The sequence below is a fragment of the Lolium perenne genome, chromosome 7 (genome assembly GCF_019359855.2).
Source record: "Lolium perenne isolate Kyuss_39 chromosome 7, Kyuss_2.0, whole genome shotgun sequence".
NCBI classification, from domain to species: domain Eukaryota; kingdom Viridiplantae; phylum Streptophyta; class Magnoliopsida; order Poales; family Poaceae; genus Lolium; species Lolium perenne.
The window spans coordinates 228,169,518-228,183,938 of NC_067250.2; the positions used below are offsets into that span (position 1 = coordinate 228,169,518).

Consider the following 14,421-nt stretch of genomic DNA (forward strand, 5'->3'; position numbering starts at 1 on the left):
ATGGTGTGAGGCCCGGTATAAGGTCATAGTCAATCATATTCCTCCGCTACCTCGCACACCCACCCTTTGTTGCAAACCCCGACCCTGGGTCCTCGCCGGTCCCATTATTCCCGTAATTTCAGGGTGGACCCCGACCACGACGACAGTCTGGGATTGAACGAAACTCCTTCGCCGGTAGCTGCAACCCATCATAGACCACATTACCGTGGGGAATTAGAAGGGGATCCCCACCCACCAATTGTTCCGCAAGCAGCAACCGCTACGGTAAGCAACAGCTATACCGTGGGGAATTAGAAGGGGCTCCCCACCCACCAATTGCTCCGCAAGATACAACCGTCTACGGTAAGCGCATCCGTTGATGTACAAGAGGTGGAAATACAATTGACTATTCCGTCCCACTCCAGATCTTATGGTTAACACGGGTATTACGGCACAAGAATCACTGGACGACATTTGTTGTTAATCCTAGATGGATATAAACCCTTGCAATGGAACCTCCACCATATCAACACAATCCATGGTTCCATTGCCCACCACATAGTCATATTCATAGTTATGAAAGTAGTGGTTTTGATTTTTATGCAATAGTGATAACCATAATACTTTGCAAGTAATTTGATAGAAATACTCAAATGACATGAGCAAGTGATGAACTTGCCTTTCTTGACTGCAAGATTATGCAGACAAGGTCTTCGGTACGCAATAACTCCAAATTCTGAAATAGCATCATCGTCCGGTAAGGACGATGTTTAAAAGATTGGCAAAGATGCAATAATGCATAAGTATGAGATGCAATCGCTCTAAGCGTGACCTAACCCCGATGGTTTAGGATTAGTGAGTTGTAATGATTAGTTTCGGGTGTGTTGCACTTTTAGAGTGATTCACAAACAAGATTCTTATTAAGGTTGATTACTTGGGATTATAAATAAGCAATGCAATATATCACAACAATAATATTACAAGCACACATCAATAAGAATTGGTATAATCCTAACATGTAATGAACAGTTGTTGGTTTTAGCACTCTATGGCATGGTTAATGGTTAATTATCATATACTTCAAAATAATAACTTTTGAAGAACATGTTCTTTAATAAAAAAACAAATATGATAATTAGGGTTGTGGAGTTCTATGGTTTCCTATGGTTTTAATTGGTTCTAAAGTAAGGATTAGATGGATCCCAACAATGTTGGATTCATCAATAGCTAGGAATCATATGGTTTTAGTGAAGTTCATCTAGGCAAATCATTGTACATAGGTGTTTTGAAAAACCTTGCTGATGATAGCTGGCTAGGGTTTGGAGATCCTATTTAAGCAGATTTGATGGCTATTTCCTATTTACTGCAAAAGAATAACTTTTGAAGAACATACTGCTTAAGAAATAAGAAGTATTACAATTAAGGTTTATAGGTACTAGGGTTTGCTATTGGATCCACTAAGGAATGAATAGTTGGCTTCGAGGTATGATGGTTCATAAGTATCTAACACTAGTAGGGTTTAGTGTGGATGGTATATAATGCAAAATATTGGGCCTGGTTGCTATTAGAGTTCACCACAATGGTGTGATGCTAAATAAGGATAATTAAGGATGATGGCCTTGGTAATAGGAACTAGGTTTACACTTAGTTGAGTTGACCTAGAGGTGATGGCTAATGGTTATTTGGTTTGGTATCATTCCCATAAATATATACTATGGAATGACCCCACTAACAAGGTATGATAAATTCATAGGATAAGAGTTAACTTTCGACTAATAATTGATTGGTGTATACAAGTAACACATCACTCTAGCTATGACCTTCTACACAAGATCCAATCATAAAGTTCCTACTTATAAGTATCGAACATGGTCATGCAAAGTAAGTCAAACAATTTTATTTGGCTGAAAGATGTTTAATAATATGACTTAAAGTGTGGTTTGAGTTTGCGTGTTTTTAGATGTGAAAGCAAGTTCCTAGTATAGAGTTATAGCAACTCATATCATATTCAGGTTTAAGGAATTATTTTTAAGGCATAAGAATTTCCTAAAGTATCTTGGATTTAATTTACTAATTTGGGTGAAAGGAAACATTCCTTACAAATATAATTTGGTACTAGAATATAATTTAAAACTATTAAGTATTTATGTTAGATTTTATGGAATTTCTTATATGCTATTTTTTCAATAAAAATCACATTCTAAGTTGAGACCATGTTTAAATTATTTGGAAAGTATTTATTACAGATTAAAGTCAAAATAATATTTTAAGCCTTTTAGGAACTCAATTTAATATTAACATGAATAATGTTCCTAATTCATAGAAGTTAGGAAACATCATGTATTTATTATTTTTAATACTTGTTTGGTATTTGTGTAGAGAAACTTTTATAGTTTTAAATTTGTAACCAAATAATGATACTAGCTTCCACTAATATAGGTATGTTGCATATTATAATTTGATTACCTTAGTTAGGACACATATACACACTAGTGGATTAGTTTATTAGGTTGGAGCTATTTTGGTTAATAGTATTACACATACATGAACATGGCCTGGTCAGCCCCGTACACGTAGAGTCCAACACAACCCAGCAACCCACGACTCGCTCTCTCTCTCTCTCATTCTCCTTTCTATCTCTTTCTCCCTCACGAGCACGCAGGCGACCAGGACGCACCCCTCGCACGCACTTGTGATGTCGCAGCCGCCACCCGCTGCTCTGGCCGTCGTCGGCCAGGTCCGGCGCCGCCGCTCTCCGATTCGACTTCGCCTCCATCTCTTCTCCTATTTTCCCACTGTCTCGATGCTCGGCCGTGCTCCACGCACGACCCCTGCGAAACCTAGCCCGCCTTGACCGCTGCCGGCCTACTCCGGCACCGGCGAGACGTTTTTCTGGCTCCCCTCAACATCCTCTACCACTCTGTCCCGCTCGATTTGATTTTCCACCTCTACCTCGTCCGCCCCCAAACCTGGAAACCCTAGCGGTCGCTGCTGCTGTCCGGTGAGGCTTCGCCATCACCCGCCGCCTCGATGCCGCCCTACGCGCGTGCCCCCCCAAGCGCCTCCACGCGCGCTCGGCCGAACCCTAGGTTCGCGGGCGTGTTGCTGCAAGCCACTGCTGCTCCCCATCGGCGACCCCGCCTCCTCATCGACCACGAGCCCCAGCTCGAGCTCGCCATCTCGGTGGTATCTGGTGGTTTGGTGTGTTGTTCATGGCGATGTGCACTGTTGTTGCGACTACTTCATCCTCGACGCCGGCTGGACGGTGTCGCGGACGCAACCCCGGCGTCGCCTACCTCGCCACTTTCTGTACGACACTGTGAGCTAAACCTCTCCCATCTTTGTTCAGGGTTCTACTGTTTGGGCTGCACCATTAGTACTGCTCCATACTTGTGCTACTAGTGGTATATATGTGTGTATAGTGGAGCTAAATAAATCATGCCCTGGTAATTGATGCAAGTGTTATGGCTCTCTGTGAGGTGTGGTTTGGGCTGACCATGCTCTGAATTAATTGATCACTGCCTTGTGCTATGTGTGGTGCATCTCTTTGGATAACTTGCTGTGATAATTTGATGCCCCATTTAACTCATGGTTGAGTTTAAGAAATGGGAAAAAGTGCTGTGGCTTAATGCTCTGCTTGGTAGCTTGCTGGTGAGCTTATATGTATGCTTATAGCGATTTAATTGCTGTGGATGATTAGCAGATCATGTGCATACATGCTCTGTACTTGTGATATATTTGTGGTGCAAAGTGATGATACTGCCAGCTTTCGAGACATGGTTATTTGCTGGCGGTAACTAATGTACCTTGCTTCACTTCTTTTCTATGTACAGGGTATGAGCTCCTAGTTTGACTAGGGATCACTAGCTAAAGCTTAGGTGATCTAGCTCCCCTCTCTGCTGCATATTTCTTTCTATCTATTACTGATAAGAACAGATGTTTAGCTTGATATCTTGGCCCAGCCTATGATGCAAAGGCTGAGGCACTTCCTTTTGATAAGAACAGATATACTATTTACGGTTTTATAGATTCTCTGTGATGAACTAGGCATAGCACTTCTATGCCAGATCTGAGAGAAATCCATCTCTCAAATCCTCCTAGACAGAGTCTAGTTGAAGGGTAGATAGATGGGAGTGCAAGCTAGTATGCTGAGATGCTTATATGAGATCGATGGATCAACCTGCTGTTGTAGAGTTTGGCCTTCTGAACTGTTGATTAATCTTCTTCTTGTGGCATGCCTTCTCCTCCTTTCTGCTTCTGATTCTTCCTACTGATCCTAAGTATCCATAAATATTTGTTGGTGTTCTTGTGTTGTCCTAATGGATTGATTAACTCAAGACAGAGTGTAAGTATGGCTAGATAAATTGTTGGTGCGGCTGAGATGTTTGTGTGTGTCAAAGGGGCTGCTGGTACAGCCTATGTGCTATTTATATACTGTTGGGTGTTGTCTGTGGTGTCGACAACACATGCTTGTGCATGCACTGACTGTGCTACCTGCTTGTATGCTCTGGTCAAGATATTTTCCTTGCCTCCAAGTGAAGGCACGGCTGAGCTGATGTTTATCCACTGTTGTCCTTTAATATTTGACACTGCCAAGTGTATTACTCCTACTGGACTGCTGTGATCAAGCTGATTTTACCTTATGGCTTTTAGTTTAGGATCATATTGACTTCTCCATGTCAATAATGATCCATAAAAACAACTTTGTGGAATTTTAAAGGATTCTAGCTAGATTAGAGGGATTGATAAGATACTTTGTTGCCTAAGATAAGTGGATCAAATATTATTGCCTTGTCCCTTCTTTGATATGGATCAAATGATGTCACTTATCCCTGTTGCCTATTTGCTCATTGTTGCCTAATGATACAAAATTATCTATTTATCCTATTTATGATCCAGAGATGATACATGATTCCCAAAGCTGCCTATAGATTGAAATTGATCCCTCTAATCCACAATTTAGATATTAGGACAAGCTCCTAATGTCTAGTAGTTGAGTTCCAATATCAAAATGCCTCATCCTTGATGATGGCGACATTTTAATTGTAACACCATTCTCTTTTTTCTTTGTTGTTTGTTTTACAGGAAGGAATGATAAGAAGAGGAATAGAAGATTTAGTTTAGGGTTTAGTTTTATTCTTTTGTAATTTTCTATTTCTTTTCTAACTTATAATTTATTTAATAATGTATTATGTAATAAAGATTAACTCATTTATTCATTTGGAACTATCAAGTGTATTTACTTGTACATATTATATTTATATACTTGTTTAGATTTCAAATTCCAATTCAAATTACAATTTGAATTTATGTCTTTCATATTTGAATCTGAATTCAAATTGTTCCCCTCAAAACACATGAATTCACAAAGGTTATGTCGAAATTTGTCGCACTCACATCGATGACTAACTCAATTCCACCGATGGAGAGAAACCTCGATCACTTTGACAGTTTTAAACTAAAGCGCGAAAATTTTCCGGATTTTCTATGCATGAATGCAATGCACACTTTGGTGTTCTCTCATTTTGTAGCCTCTAAACCTGGGATATTACAGACGTCGCTCCCCAGCCGCGTCCCCCAAACGTCTCCCCCAAATATTTAAAATATTTTTTTTTGACATTTTTATTTCAATTTCCACAAACTAATACATAATTGGGAACGTGGTTTACACGAAGACACAGTTTGGAACATGGTTTTCCACAAACTAATACATAGTTTGAACCATGGTGGACACAAATATAAAATTTTGCAAAGAAACTAAACCTAACTAGGCAGTGCATCGAAGGTTTCCTGTGTTCGCTGCTAAGAAAGAACACTCGAAGGCACACCCAGTCACCTAAACTGGAAAATCCAGCGGGAGGATGGTGCCCTTGTTGGTTCTACCGATGAGGCGAACATCCAGAAACTTCCGTGCACGTGTTCGCTGCGAAGAAACAACACTCAGTCGTCCTCCTCGTCGGTGCTGTCGCCGTGGTAGTCCCGGCGGCAGCGCGTCTCGTCGAAGACCTTGACGCTCATGTCCCTGTCGCTGAAGTAGGAGAACAGGAGGATGAAGCCGGGTTCGAGGCTGTGGTGCCGCGCGCACTACTCCCAGCCGATGTTGAGGTACATCTTGCCGCGCGCGTCGTAGATCACGTCGACGATCCACCGGTAGTAGCCGCACGCAGCCTCCTGCAGATGCATCGTGCGCGGGCGGTCGTCGCCGGCGACGTAGTCGGCGAAGGAGTCCGGCAGCCTCTGGATGCCGCGCGGGTCGCCCTTGAGGACGAGGACGAACTCGAACAGCACGTCCGGCTCCACGTCCATCTCCGACGATGAAGCCGACGGCGTGGGAGGCGACAGCGAGCGTTCAGCTCTGCCGCGGCCACGACCACAGCCACGACCACGACCGCGTGGTCGGCCTCCACCTCTACCAGACATAGCGTCGAGTCTTGTTGAGATGGTGGCGGCTAGGGTTTGGGAGAGAGGCGCTAGGGTTTGTGTGTGAGAGGGACGATGAGAGGCGGCCCTTTTATAGGCCGGAGGGAGGCGGAGGAGCGGTGCCGCTCATTAACGCCGGCACGCAGAGCTAGGCGCGACGGGACGCGTCGCTGTGGCTCTGCGGGAACTGCACCGTCGCTGCGCGCCAATAACTTCCATCACGAGGTAGGCAACGGTTAGGTTAAAATTTATTGTGCCGCTGACGAGTCGGCCCCGCCACTCCCCGCCTCGCTTTTCGGTGTGTCCGGCGTCCTCGGTGCGTCCCCTGTGGGACGGGGATGGGCTCGGGGCGCCGGACACCGTATCGGGGCGCGCCGGACAAAATTCGGGTTTGGGGGACGCGGCTGGAATGGTTTTTTGGTCCGGCACGCCCCAAATTCCTTTGGGGGACGCTTTGGGGGACGTGGCTGGAGATGCTCTAAGAGCATCTCCACCGGCGCCCCAAAATAGTCGCTGGCAGGGGCGTCGACACTATCGTATGGGGGACGTCGGCACATCATCCTTCATTTGGGGGAGCTGCTCCCACACCGGCGCGGCTCATACGACAACCCCGATAGAAAATTTGAATTTGAAATCTCAAACACAACATAGAAATTCGAATAAGTCTACGAATATGAAGTTTGGGCCAACACACGGCCACCAAATTTGAATAGGTTTTAGAATAAGAAGTTTGGGCCAACACACGGCCACCAGATCGCCGTTTCCGGCGCAAAAAAGGGCTTTCCAAGCCAGATGATCACATGATCATATGAAGGAGGTCACAAACGGCGCAACCTCGAGGACTTCCTCATCGGCGGCCGGCGGCAGCTCCGTCAATGCAACAGGATCCACGGTCGCCGGGGGAAGCATGAACGTCAACGGTGCCGGGGGAGACATGAACGCGGACGATGCCGGGGTAGACATGAATGTGGACGACGCCGGGGGAGACGCCGACGCAGCTCGCGCCACCATCACCTCTTGGCCGATGCGTTCGCGGTACATCTTCGATTCTTGAGACATTTTGGCCAACGATAGCTGCGTCGCTTCGTTGGTGGCCTTCATGGCAGCGGCGTGAGCTTCCATCTTCGCCGCCTCCACCTTCTCCCTCTCCAACTCGATCTTCATGTCTTGCTTGTCGAGGATGGCCTTCCACACGATGGCGACTCTATCGGAAGCTTCCTTGTTCTCCGCCAAGAATGAAGTGATCATCTTCTCGATGGAGGCGTCCATGGCTGCCAATACCGGCTCCGCATTCCTGTCGGCCTTGGCCTTCTTGTTGCCAATGGGGCGCCCGGTGGAGGCGCCGGCTGGATCAACCGGCCCATCTTCCCCGTCCTTCAATAGAATGTGGAGGAGGTCGTCCCATTTCTTGCAACCTTGGAGCTTGTTGTAGCAATGCATGAAGGGGAAGTCTTTGTCCTCGTGCTGGTGCTTGTACATTTCGAGAGTTTGGAGCATCTAACAACATATGATGCAAAAAAATGAAACGAATTGGATCATCGAATTGACATGTAACAACATGAATCATCAATTCATATGTAACAACATGGATCATCAAATAAGATAGGCGTTGATCATACCCAATCCACCATCATCTTGCCGCTCTCCTTCTGTGCCTTGATCTTCTCATAGTAGCCATGAAACTTGCTACACGCCGCCTTGATCAAGTTCCAACGGTGAGAGAGGGCGCCCTCGTTCCAGTTCATCTCTATGGTGGCGTAGTCACCATAGTTCTTCTTCTCGTTGAAACAATCGAGGATGCGCTTGTAGTACTTGCCCCCGGTTTGGTTCACGCCGGTGATGGGGCAAAAGCTCACTTGCTTCCACGCCTCGATGAGGCATTCATCCTCCAATGACCTCCACCTCGGACCACGAGTGCCGGCGGAACGCCAGCGCGTCCTCCTCACGCTCGCGCCGGTCTCGGCGTCGATCAGCTCCTCCTGGACTTCCTCCTCACCTTCATCCTCGTCGGCCTCTTCTTCGTAGTCGTCGACTGGGGGTTCGTAGGCATGGCCGCGTATGATGTCGTTCAGGATCTCCTCCTCACTGGCAAACTACGCATAAAGTTACAAACTTTCAGTCACCGCCGGTGTCTACGATGCACATAACACATAAAAAGTAAGGAAACGCACCTCGTCCTGGCCCATGGACATGCCGGACGCGCTGCCGAACACCTTGTGAGTGTGCCTGCCGTCGTCGGGGAAGAGGTGGCGGGGAAGGCCGGTGTCGTCCGTCACGTGGCCCTGGACCTCAGTGCGATGCAGGTCAGGCGAATCGTTTAGGTCGGGGAAGCGAAAGGCGACGCTACCTCGAGCCGTTGAATCCGGCGAGAACGGTGCGTTGTTGTCGATGGTCATGTCGCTGTCCCCGAACTCGGGGGAGTAACGGGCGCGGCCGTCCATCTGCGACAGCCACATCTGCGAGATCGACGATGCGTCTGCGGTGTACCCCGCGTAGTAACCCGGCGATGACGGGGAGCTCGAGATGCTGTTGATGCCTCCGCCCAAGCTCAGGCACGCTTCCGCAGAAGCCGCCGCTTTCTTTGCGTCGAGGGCGGCGATGCGGCGCCTCCTGCAGTCGTCCGTCATGAGGGAGCACCGGTCCATCTCCTTCTCTCAATCCTCCTGCGACATGGTCGTTGGCTTCTCCTTCGGCGCGAAGGTGCGCGTGTTCGGCGGCGCCTTCGCTGCCTTCACCGTAGGCTTTCTCTTCGGTGCCATGGCACGGCGGCGAGGGTTTTTCGGGTTGGAGGCTGGATGGGAGATGGAGCGGCTGGCGGGAGAAATGAGCGGCGGAGGGGACTGGGTTTTGGGGGAGAAGATGTATATTTTGTCGGCGTGTGGCTGACAGGCGGATCCCACGCCCAAAATTTTCAGCCTCGCGAGGCGCCGACGCCCGATTCGCGCCCTTGGCCAAGGGACCGACACGGGGTTGCCAGCGCTTCTATTGGGCTCTGATACGTCCAAAACGTATCTACTTTCCCGAACATTTTTGCTATTGTTTTGCCTCTAATTTGTGTATTTTGGATACAACTAACACGGACTAACGCTGTTTTCAGCAGAATTGCTCTGGTGTCTCGTTTTTGTGCAGAAATCCAACTTTCAGGAAAATCCCCGGAATTTATGTCGAAGGTCTTATTTTTCCAGAAGAATTACGGAGCCAGAAGGGCAAGCCAGGTGGAGGCCCGAGGCCCCCACACACTAGGCCAGCGCGGCCCAGGAGGGGGGCGCGCCGCCCTAGCGTGTGCCCCCCTCGGCTGGCCTCCGACGCCCTCCTCTGGACTACTTAAAGGTTTCGATCTAAAAACGCGAAAAGAGAAGTCGAAGTCGCCAGAAACCTCCCAATACGCCGCCACCGTCGCAAAACTCCATCTCGGGACCAGAAACTCCGTTCTGGCACTCCGCCGGGACGGGGAATTGGAGGAGATCATCGCCATCATCACCACCGATGCCTCTCCATCGACCAGCAATGTTTCCCCCATCCATGTGTGAGTAATTCCTCCGCTGTAGGCTGAAGGGGATGGTAGGGATTGGATGAGATTGGTCATGTAATAGCATAAGATTGTTAGGGCATAGTGCCTAGTGTCCGTAATTGGTACTTTGATGATATTGTTGCAACTTGTTATGCTTAATGCTTGTCACTAGGGCCCGAGTGCCATGATCTCAGATCTGAACATGTTATTGTTACATCATGATATGCATTGTTTTATGATCTTACCTGCAAGTTGTATACACATGTCGCTGTCCGGAACCCGAGGCCCCGAAGTGACAGAAATCGGGACAACCGGAGGGGATGGCAGTGATGTGAGGATCACATGTGTTCACGGAGTGTTAATGCTTTGCTCCGGTACTCTATTAAAAGGAGTACCTTAATATCCAGTAGATTCCCTAGAGGCTCGGCTGCCACCGGCTGGTAGGACAAAAGATGTTGTGCAAGTTTCTCATTGCGAGCACGTACGACTATATACGGAACACATGCCTATGGATTGCTTAGTACTTGGACACCGTTTTATTATTATCTGCAAATGCCCTGCTTTGATTGTTACATGAGTTTCTCTCATACATGCAACGCCCGTCATCCATCCTTGTACCTACAGTGTTTTAATCCTGCTGTTCACTATAATCACTACTGCTGTCTTTGTTACTCTGCTGCTGTTGTTTCACTACTGCTACTGCTATAAAACTGTTACTACTGATAAACTCTTGCGAGCAAGTCTGTTTCCAGGTGCAGCTGAATTGACAACTCCGCTGTTAAGGCTTTCAAGTATCCTTTGTCTCCCCTTGTGTCGAATCAATAAATTGGGTTTTACTTCCCGCGAAGACTGTTGCGATCCCCTATACTTGTGGGTCATCAAGACTATTTTCTGGCGCCGTTGCCGGGGAGCATAGCTTTATTTGGAAGTTCACTTGGATTGATATTTTTCGCTGCAAATTATCCATCATGGGTAAATCTCGCGATCCTAAAGTCGCCATATTACCATCCACTACAAGAAAAGGTACAACTCTGAGTACCTCTGCTACTCTTGATTCACCATCGGTGATAAGTCAACTTGTTTCACCGCCACAAGCTTCACTTGCTGGTACTTCTGCTGAATCTGAAAACTCTCATAATATTGATAATATTTCTGATGTGCTTGATGATAGTGGTTCATTGGGATTCTTTCTAGATGCTACAATTGCTAGGTCTAGACAAATTGAAAATACTGAAACTCCTAATGCTGCTACACCTGTTAATTCAACTGAGTCTGTTGATTACTCTAGTGATGATCCTGATGAGGATTACGTGGAGCTTAATGATGATTTTATTGATAAATGCATTGCTATTACTGATGCAAGAAAAATTAAAAAGTTTCTCGCACAACATACTATTAGATATAAACTGTCTCCTGATCCTAAATTTGCCACATCTCCCATAAACATTAAGGATAAAGATTATGATTTTTCTCTTGATCTATCTCAAATAGCTATTGTAGAGAAAGCACCCTTTTGTGGTACTGAAAAAGAAAGTGCCGTAGAACACATGAATGAACTTTCTTCTATGAGTAGCTTGTTTTCTGATGATGTCAAGATGCGTACTTATTTTGTTGCTAAAATTTTTCCTTTCTCATTAAAGGATGATGCTAAAATTTGGTATAATAATTTACCTCCTGGTTCTATTAAAAGTCCAGGTGATTTGCTTAATGTTTTCTTTCGGAAATACTTTCCTGCTAGTGCTCAACATGCTGCTTTACAGAAAATTTATAGCTTTGACCAGGAAGATGGAGAGAAATTGCCTGAAGCATGGGCAAGATTTTGCTCTCTTATCAGAGCTCGACCTGGACATGATTTAGAAAAGCATGATTTACTTGATATATTCTATAGTGGACTAACCGTTGAGTCTAGAGCATATTTGGATAGTTGTGCTGGTTGTGTTTTCAGGAAAAGAACTCCAGACGAAGCTGAAGAATTATTGGCTAAAATAGGCCGGAATCATGATGATTGGACTACACCTGAACCAACCCCGACACCAATATTGAAGAAGAGGGGTTTGATTAAATTGAATGATGAAGATATGAGGGAAGCCAAGAAGTCTCTTAAGGAGAAAGGTATTAAATCCGAAGATGTGAAGAACTTACCTCCCATAGAAGATTTATGCGAGATAATTCCCCCTTCATCCATGATTGAGGTAAACTCCCTTCAACGCTTTACTAGGGAAGATATTCCGTATTCAAAACCTCCTGCTCAATGCTTAGATGAGTTTGATAATTATATTGTTAAGCAAGAAAATTTTAATATGAGAGTAGAGAATCATTTAATGGAAAATTCTCAAGCTATTAGCAATTTGCATGATATTGTGGAGAGAACCTCCAATGATGTTAAGATGCTTGTTAAACATTTTCAAATGGTGCAAACTCAAATTGATCAACTCACTAAAGTGCAAAATGACTTGTTAAAAAATAATTCTAAAGAGAAACATGCTTATGAAGTAACAACTAGAGGCGGTGTTTCTACTCAGGATCCTCTATATCCTGAAGGGCATCCCAAGAAAGTTGAACAAGATTCTCAATGAATTGAACCTAGTGCTCCTTCTGAGAAAAAGAAAAAGAAACATAAAAATGTTGTAGAATTCTCTGAACCTGTTAATGATCCTAATAGTATTTCTATTTCTGATGCTGAAACCGAATGTGGTAATGAACATGATAATGATAATGATAAGAATGATGCTTCTGATAAAGAAGAGGTTGAAGATGAACCTGAAAAGCATGCTAAAAATAAAAAGTATACTAAAGAAGATTTTATTGCTAAGAAACATGGTAATGAAAGGGAACCTTGGGTTCAAAAGCAAATGCATTTTTCTGCTAAGAAACTAAAATCAAAGGAAGAAGAACACTATAATAAATTTTGCGATTGGATGAAACCTTTATTCTTGCAAATCCCTTTGACTGATGCTATTAAATTGCCTCCTTATTCAAAGTATATGAAAGATATTGTCTCTAACAAAAGGAAAATTCCTAATGAGGAGATTTCCACTATGCTTGCTAATTACTCTTTCAATGGCAAAGTTCCAAAGAAGTTGGGCGACCCAGGTATATCGACTATTCCTTATTCTATTAAGAATAATTATGTTAGAACTACTCTATGTGATTTGGGAGCCGGTGTTAGTGTTATGTCTTTTTCTCTTTACAAGAGACTTTATTTAGATAAGTTGATACCTACTGCTATATCTTTGCAAATGGCTGATAAATCTACTGCTATTCCTGTTGGTATATGTGAGGATGTTCCTGTTCAAGTTACTAATAACTGCTTGATATTAACTGATTTTGTTGTGTTGGAAATGCCTGAAGATGATAATATGTCTATTATTCTTGGGAGACCTTTTCTTAATACCGCGGGGGCTGTTATTGATTGCAATAAAGGGAAGGTTACTTTTAATGTTGATGACAAGGAGCATACCATTTATTTCCCCAAGAGGATTGATAAAGTATGTGGAGTTAATACTATTTCTAATGTGAGAACTATCAAAGTTGGAACTATTGATTGTCCTATATATGAGCCTAAAGAAGGATATCAAAATCTCATGATTGGATCCATATCAATACAATTCAAGGTAACATGATTGATTTGAGGTTTATTTCTTCTTATGCTATGTAAAATTTATTTGGTGGCAAGACTTGATCAACCTTGTTAACAAATACTTTTTATATGCATAGAGGAGGTAAACAACATCTCTTTCTTCCTCCACTTGTTCTACTTGCTGTAGCACTTTTGTTTTGCAAAGTTCTTTAGTCAATTAGAGATTTCAAAATCTTTTTCTGCCCAGTAACAATAAACTTAATACCCAGAAATGTGCATTTTTCAAAGTTTTCAAAAATTCACAAAAATTATACTGTTGGTCTTATTTTTCGAAAACCCACCTGGGAGTACCTGGGGATGACCAGTGGGGCACCCCAGGGTGGCACCCCACAGGCCGGCGCGGCCTGGAAGGGGGGCGCGCCACCCTGGCTTGTGGGCCCCTCCTTGCCCTACTACTTTATCTCTTCCTCCCACTCTCTTCTCTCTCCCGAAAAAACTCGCACCAGATTTCTCTCACTCGCGTTTCTGCTCAAGAGCTCAAGATTTCTCGATCTCTTTGCTCAGCCCAGATTTCTGCCTGAAATTTGGCACATTTTCTCTCCGGTATGTGACTCCTCCGATTATCCAAGTAGAATTTTGTTTGGTTGAGTATATCTTGAATATTTTGCTGCTGTAGGTAACATGTTTAGTGAGCTTGCATGCTTGTTCTAAGTTGTAGAAACCAGTTTTGATGCATGATTAGTACTCTAGCAAGTTCCTATAGTAGTTTCCCTCAATTATATGTCACCAAATCAAATTTTATAATGTTTGTTGAAAAATTTCAGAAAAGGAAGATGGATAATTGTAACTTTGGAGAAGTGTTTGAGAGAGAGAGACGACAAGCACGGGAAGGCCCTCTAGGACCGCCACCCGATTCAGGTGATCCTATAAT

The 14,421-nt window shown here is 44.6% G+C and overlaps 1 long non-coding RNA gene across 1 annotated transcript; it reads left to right on the top strand.

The window, feature by feature from the left end:
* The first annotated feature begins 2,360 nt into the window (after positions 1-2,360).
* Positions 2,361-5,234, top strand: LOC127313847 (uncharacterized). The gene is made up of 2 exons (XR_007859221.2): positions 2,361-3,288; positions 5,065-5,234. It is a non-coding gene; the product is annotated as an uncharacterized lncRNA (long non-coding RNA).
* The last annotated feature ends 9,187 nt before the right edge of the window (positions 5,235-14,421 follow it).